The 7,199-nt window shown below is 35.9% G+C and overlaps 1 pseudogene; it reads right to left on the bottom strand.

Moving 5' to 3' along the window:
- Positions 1 to 5,923: 5,923 nt before the first annotated feature.
- On the bottom strand, positions 5,924 to 6,020 carry LOC129082229 (uncharacterized; annotated as a pseudogene).
- Positions 6,021 to 7,199: the final 1,179 nt, after the last annotated feature.

Below are 7,199 nucleotides of genomic sequence, written 5' to 3'. Positions count from 1 at the left end.
CTCTCCCTGAATTGCCATTTGATCTTTCTATACTTCTAATGACAGCACTTACCATAGTCATCCCTATATTAGAATTATTTAGGTTTGTATCTGACATGTACTTGAGTAGAGAATACTGTAAAAGTATTACCCATATTTTTCCATGTAAAATGTGCATATTTTGCCCAAATTTTTGAGTGAAAAATGAAGGTGCACATAATACATATGTAGTACTAATACTGTATCTATATAAACACTTTCTTTGATTTGTGCTTATGTATTAAAAGTATAACTCTATAAAGCAATAACAATATTTGTATGTTCAAAAATAAATGCTAAAATCCCTTTATAATACAAAAAATGTCTAAATATAAGTTAAAAATTGAATTAAAAATTAAAATGAAAGATTTTTTTCCTGAACGTTTGGGACAAAAACATGCATGAACATTGTACAAGGCAAAATACAGTAGCTCATATATTATTACCAGGCACTACAGCTGCACATTCACACAAGACTAAAGGAGACAGGGCTATTGGAAATAAATTAGAAAAGATGAAATATCTGTATACTTTAAAGTTCATTGGTATATTACAAAATTATAATATTAACAAAGTAAAAGACATAAATATCATTCTGAACATGTATCAGTGATATAAAGTGAAGCCAAATTATGTGACTCATCTCCTTAGCTCTGTGGTTATAGGCTTAACATTAAGTCTTTCCCCCAAATCCTGACATCCACAGAAGGTGTATAACTCATTTATGGGTTGTTGTAAACATATAAAATATAGAGTACCTCAAATTCCTAGTGTATTCTGTTTTGGTTGGTATGATGGACTAGATATTCTTAAGGATTCTCCCAATAAAATACAAATAGGTTACAGGAGGGCAAGATAGCAGAGGAGTGAATGGAAGTCACACTGACCTCCTCCTAGGACCAATCTAGAATTACAACTAAATTGTGGAGAAATCACCTGAAACAAATAACTAAACAATATCAAGAAAGGAGCCTTATAACCTTGAAAAGAGAAAAGAATCAGCTTCAACACAACCTGGCTGGTAAGGAGTGCAGTGGAGACTCAAGAAGGCTGGCTGGGTGCCCACAGGCAGCAGTGCCAGAGGGATAAAGTGGCCAGTTGGATTCCCCTGAGATGAGCGGGATATAGACCATAAGAAGGGATCCCCAGCCTACAGCACCAGAGCTCAAAAAGTACACAAATAACATCCAGCTGTGAAAAGTAGCAGGGTTGCTCTCTGCCAGAGACAGGTGGCTGGAGATTCAAAAAGCTGTTTAAAGGGCCAACACATAAATTTTTATTTGCAGCCACTTACCCTGGACTCCGGCAAAGGTGAGGCAAAGTGGGCTAGAGATGGCTGAGGAGAGTCTGGGGACAGAGGCTTTGGAGGAAAAACTGAGAAAACAGCCACTGGATTTCTGGTGCTGAGACATCCCCCATACGGCAGCAGCCATCTTGCTCAGGCAGACCAGTCCCTTGAGCAGCAGCAGCCTGAATGGAAACAATAGCCCCTACCCCATGAAGGAATCTGCCCTGGCCTTGTACTGCTTAAGCCTGATTGCTGAGTGTAGAGTGGAAGCCACAGGCAGTAGATCCCTGGAAAAAGGCAGGGGGCACAGTGAACTAGAGATTCTTGAAGAGAGACTGGGGACAGAGGCTTTGGGGACAGAACTGGGAGAGTGGCTTCTGGGATCCCAGTGCTCAGTCATACCCCACATGAAAGCAGCCATCCCATATAGGCAGACCGCTGCCTCTGAGAAGCAGCAGCTTGAGGCCAAACAACAGCCCCTACCCCAGGAGGGATTCAGGCCTGCCCTATGGTGCTTAAGCCTGACTCCTGAGTACTGAGTAATTAGATTAACAAATGAAGGAGACAACCACAGACACTAGATACTTGGAAGTCTTGATCAGGCTGCCTAAGGTTAGATGAGATCAATATCTGACATCATCAGAGGCAGATCCAGAAAGAAAGAACAATGGTAAATACTAGAGGCTACCAAGATGAAATCCACTATGTTCTTCTCCATGATTTGTAGTATTTTATTTATTACATAGCTTTTCAACATTTATTTCTCATACATCAAGTTTGTGCATATGAAGTCATTCGATTTTATACTACAGTTTGTTTCCCTCCTTTCTTATAATAGTCTTAATCTCTTTGCAGCCATATTAATACTGGTTCATTAGTGGTTGATGGTGGGATTGCAAGGGGGAGTTAGTTTTGTGGATGTGGATTTGTTCCCTAGGCTTTGTAGTTCTGTTCTGGCAGCACCTGAACAAGAACACACAAGAGGTGGTAGGAAAAATGACCCTCAGTCAACCAGCTAGAGAGAAAGACCCACCAAAGAGTGGCCAAGCAACAATTAAAACACAATGAATTCCAGAGAGCCAACATAGAGACCATAAAAGACATCCAAAGAACAGCAAGTTCAGGAGATCAAGGTGATTGCATCACTGAATCTCACAGGTCTCCTACCATACAAGTTCATACCACAAAGTCAGGGAGTCAATACAGATAAATTTAAGAAGCAGAAATAAAAAAAGAAGAGTCTCTTGAATAATGGGAAAACAAAGGAAAAACAAAAACCCAATCAAAAGAAAAAGGAATTCACAGAAAGAGTACTAAATGGAAGAGAGAAAAGTAAACTATCAGGTATTGAATTCAAAACAATAGTTATAAGGAAGCTCAATGAGCTTAGTGAGCTCAGTGACAACAAAAACTACAGGGAAACTACAAGGAACTTGCTGCAAACTATGTCGCCATGAAAAAGGACATAGAAACTACCAACATGAGGCAAGAGGAAATGAAGAATACAATTTCTGAATTGAACACAGTAGAAGGAATCAAAAGTAGGTTAAATGAAGCAGAAGATCAAATCAGCGAGCTAGAGGACAAGGTAGAAAAACTCCCACAAAGAGCAAGAAAATAAAAAAAAAAGACTCAAAAAGAACAAAGATGGGTTAAGGGAAATGGAAGACAACCTGAAATAATATAGCCATATAGTAGGTACCAGAAGGAGAAGAGGAGGAGAAAAGGATAGAAAACCTGTTTGAAAACTTAATGATGGAAAATTTCCTAATTTGAGGAGAGAAAAAGTCACACAAGTCCAGGAAGCACAGAGGGTACCAATCAAGAGGAACCCAAAGAGGGTCACTTCAAAACACATCATAATTAAAATGGAAAATATGAATGACAAAGAGAGAACCTTAAAGGAAGCAAGAAACAGGAAGTAACATATAAGGGAGCCACAATAAGGCTAGCAGCTGATGTCTCAACGAAAACACTACAGGCCAGAGGGAATGGCAAGAAATATACCAAGTAATGAAAAGAAAGGCCTACAACCAAGACTACTCTACCTAGCAAGGCTCTGAATTAAAATGGAAGGGGAAATAAGATGTTACTCAGAAAAAAGAAGGCTAAAAGAGTACACCTCCACCAAAACAGCATTCAAGATATGCTAAAGAGGCTGCTTTAAGAAGATGAAGAAATGAATGAGAGAGATAGGAACACAGGTAAGTAGATAAAAAATGAATAAGGAACTATCATTAATAACCTCAAGTGTAAATGATTTAAATGCTCCAATCAAAAGACCTAGCGTAGCAGATGGATATGAAAACATAGCCCACATATATGTTGACTACCAGAGATCTGCCTCAGAACAAAATACCTAAACAGACTGAAAGTAAAGTGATGGAAAAAAATATTTCAAGAAAATAGATAGGAAATTTAAAAAGCTGGGGTAGCAGTATTTATATCAGATAAAATAGATTTCAAAACAAAGACCATAAAAGGAGATACAGAAGGATATTTTGTAATAATCAAAGAAAAATCCATCTAGAAGACTTAAACATTGTAAATGTATATGCACACAACATAGGAGCACGCAAATATATGAGAGCAGTCTTGGAGGACTTCAAGAAGCTATAGACAGGAACACACTGATAGCTTGGGATTTTAACACCCTACGGTCAAAAATGGATAGATCTTGCAAACAAAATAACAATGATATTGTGGAACTGGACAATGCCTTAGATCAAATGGACATATCTGATATATATAGAACATTTCATCCTAAAGAAGCAAAATGCATTATTTTCAAATGCACATGGAACATTTTCAAAGATAGGCCACATGATAGGGCACAAACAAGTCTCAACAAATTCAAGAAAATTGAAATAACAACATGCATTTTCTTGGACAAAAAAAGGCCTGAAGCTAGAAACCAACTACAAGGGAAAAACTCAAAAACATTCATACTCATGGAAATTGAATAGCATGATTTTAAACAATGAATGAGTCAATAATGAGATCAAAGAAAAAATCAAAATGTTCCTGGAGACAAATGAAAATGAACACAATAGTCCAAAACCTATGGGATACAGTGAAGTCAGTCCTGAGAGGCAAGTTTACCACAATACAGGCCTACCTAAAAAAGATAGAAACACTTCAAATAAACAACCTAACCCTACATCTTCAAGAACTGGAGAAACAAAAACAAACAAAGCCCACAGCAAGTAGAAATAAATAATCAAGATAGAGAAGAACTGAATGACATAGAGACTAAAAGCACAATTCAAAGGAATAATAAACCTAGCAGCTGGTTCTTTGAAAAGATAAAGTCAACAAGCCTTTATGCAAACTCATCAAGAGAATAAGTGAGAGGACTCAAATAAATAAAATAAGAAATGAAAGAGGAGAAATTACAACTGATATCAAAGAAATACAAAGGACTGTAAAAAAATATTATGGAAGGGGAAAGTCAAGGAACATATATCAAGGACTTATGGACAAAACCAAAGGAGAAGAGCTGAGGGTGGGAAGGAGGGAGGGGGTCAGGGAAAGTGGTGGGGGGTAGGCAGAGACAAATGTATTTGAAAAAATAAATAAATAAATATTTAAAATAAAAAAAATTATTATGAACAACTATATGCCAAGAAATTTGAAAACCTGGGTGAAATGCACAAATTTCTAGAAAAACATAATCTTCCAACATGGAAAATAGAAGAAGCAGAAATTCTCAGCAGGCTGATAACAACTGGTGAAATAGAAGTAGGAATAAAAATATTACCGTCACACAAAAACCCTGGACTGGACAGTTTCAAAGGATAATTTTACAAAACATTTAAGGAAAAGCTGACCTCTGTCCTTCTTAGACTATTCCAGAAAACCCAAGAAGAGGAAAGTCTCCTGAACTTTTTTTTTTTTAATGAGGACAGCATCATCCTAATCCTCAAACCAGATAAAGACCCTACAAGTAAAAAAAAAAGAAAAAAAAAGCAAAAACTACAGACCAATATCATTCATGAACATAGTCGCTAAAATCTTCAACAAAATATTACCAAATTACATCCAGCAACACCTTAAAAAGATCATCCACCATCATCAATTACGATTCAATCCAGGGATGCAAGGATGACACAATATTTGTAAATCAATAAATGTAATAGTTCACATAAACAAAAGGAAAGTAAAAAATCACATGATTATAACAATAAAAGAGGAAAATCCTTTTAATAAGGCACAACCCCCATTTATGTTAAAAACACTCAGCAAAGTGGGAGTAAAAGTTTCATACCGCAACATAATAAAGGCCATATATGAAATAATACAAGCAACATCGTACTCAATAGGCAAAAACTAAAAGCTTTCCTACTAAGATCGGGAAAAAGGCAAGGATTTCCGCTGTCACCACTTCTATTCAACATAGTATTAGACGTGTTAGCCACAGCAATTAGACAAAAAAAAAAAAAAAAAGAAAAAAAAATAAAAGACATCCAAATTGGAAAGGAGGGAGGAAAATTGTCATTGTTTACATATGACATGATAATGTAGATACAAAACTGTATAGACTCCATGAAAAAACTACTCAATTTAATAAGTAAGTTTAACAAAAGAGTGAGATACGAAATCAATATTTAGAAATCGAAGGCATTTTTGAACACCAGCAATGAAATATCAGAATCAGAAATTAAACTGATAAGAACAGATACTACACTTGATCTTAGCCAAATAAAGGAGAAATAGACATTGAAACAAGCTACAAAATGGATGAAAGTTAAGAACATTATGCTAGGTGAAAGAAGTCATTCACAAGACCACGTGTGATATGGTTCCATTTGTGTGAAATATCCAGAATAGGCAAATGTATAGAGACAAAAGTGGACTAGTGTCTGCCTAAGTCTGAGGAAGGCAGAGAAAGAGAAGTGACTCTAATGGATACAATGATGAAAATGTTCCAAAATTGACTGTGATGATGGTTGAGCAACTCAGTGAATATACCAAAATATATAGAATTGTACTCTTAAAAGGATGAATTTGATGGTATGTGAATTATCCTTTAATAAAACTGTAAAGAGAGACACAGAGAAAAAAAAGAATCAGAAATTAGGAAAAATAATCTCATTTTCTATAGCAACAAGAAAAATGACGTATCTAGGAATAAACCTAAACACGGAGGTAAAAGACCTGCAGTCAGAAAACTACACAGGAAAGAAATTAAGGAAGACACAAATAAATGGAAGCATATACCATTTTCATGGATTGGAAGAATTAACGTAATTAAAATGGCTATCATACCCAAAGCAATTTATAGATTCAATGTAATCCCCAATAAAATACCACTGACATATTTCACAGATATATAACAAACATTTCAAAAATTTATATGGAATGATAAACAACCTTGAATAGCCTCAGTAAATTTGAGAAAGAACAAAGTAAGAGGGATCACAATATATGGCATCAAACTATATTACAGGGCTTTTGTAATAAAACAGACTGGCACTGGCACAAGAACAGATAAATAGATCAGTGGAACAGAATAGAGGGCTCAGAAGTAAGCCCATGTCTCTATGGTCAATTCATATTTGAGAAAAAGCGCAGAAGCATAAAATGGAGAAAAATAGTGTCTTCAACAAATGGTGTTGGGAGAGCTGGCCCAATTACAAGCAAAGAAATGAAATTCGACCACCAAAATATACCATACACAAAAATAAACTCAATATTCTAAAAGACTTAAATATAAGTTCCAAAATCTTAAAAGTCCTAGAGGAGAACAAAGGCAGGAACATCTCAAATATTCCATGCAACTATATTTTCACCAATATGTCTTCTAGAGCAAGGGACATAAAGTAAATAATAAACAAATGGGACTTCATCAAAGTGAGATGCTTCTGTACAGCTAAAGAAAGCATTAGCCAAA

Source organism: Pteronotus mesoamericanus, unplaced genomic scaffold (genome assembly GCF_021234165.1).
Source record: "Pteronotus mesoamericanus isolate MK-2021 breed Mesoamerican mustached bat unplaced genomic scaffold, CSHL_Meso_final scaffold_12, whole genome shotgun sequence".
Lineage (NCBI taxonomy): Eukaryota > Metazoa > Chordata > Mammalia > Chiroptera > Mormoopidae > Pteronotus > Pteronotus mesoamericanus.
This window is presented reverse-complemented; position numbering and strand designations above follow the sequence as displayed.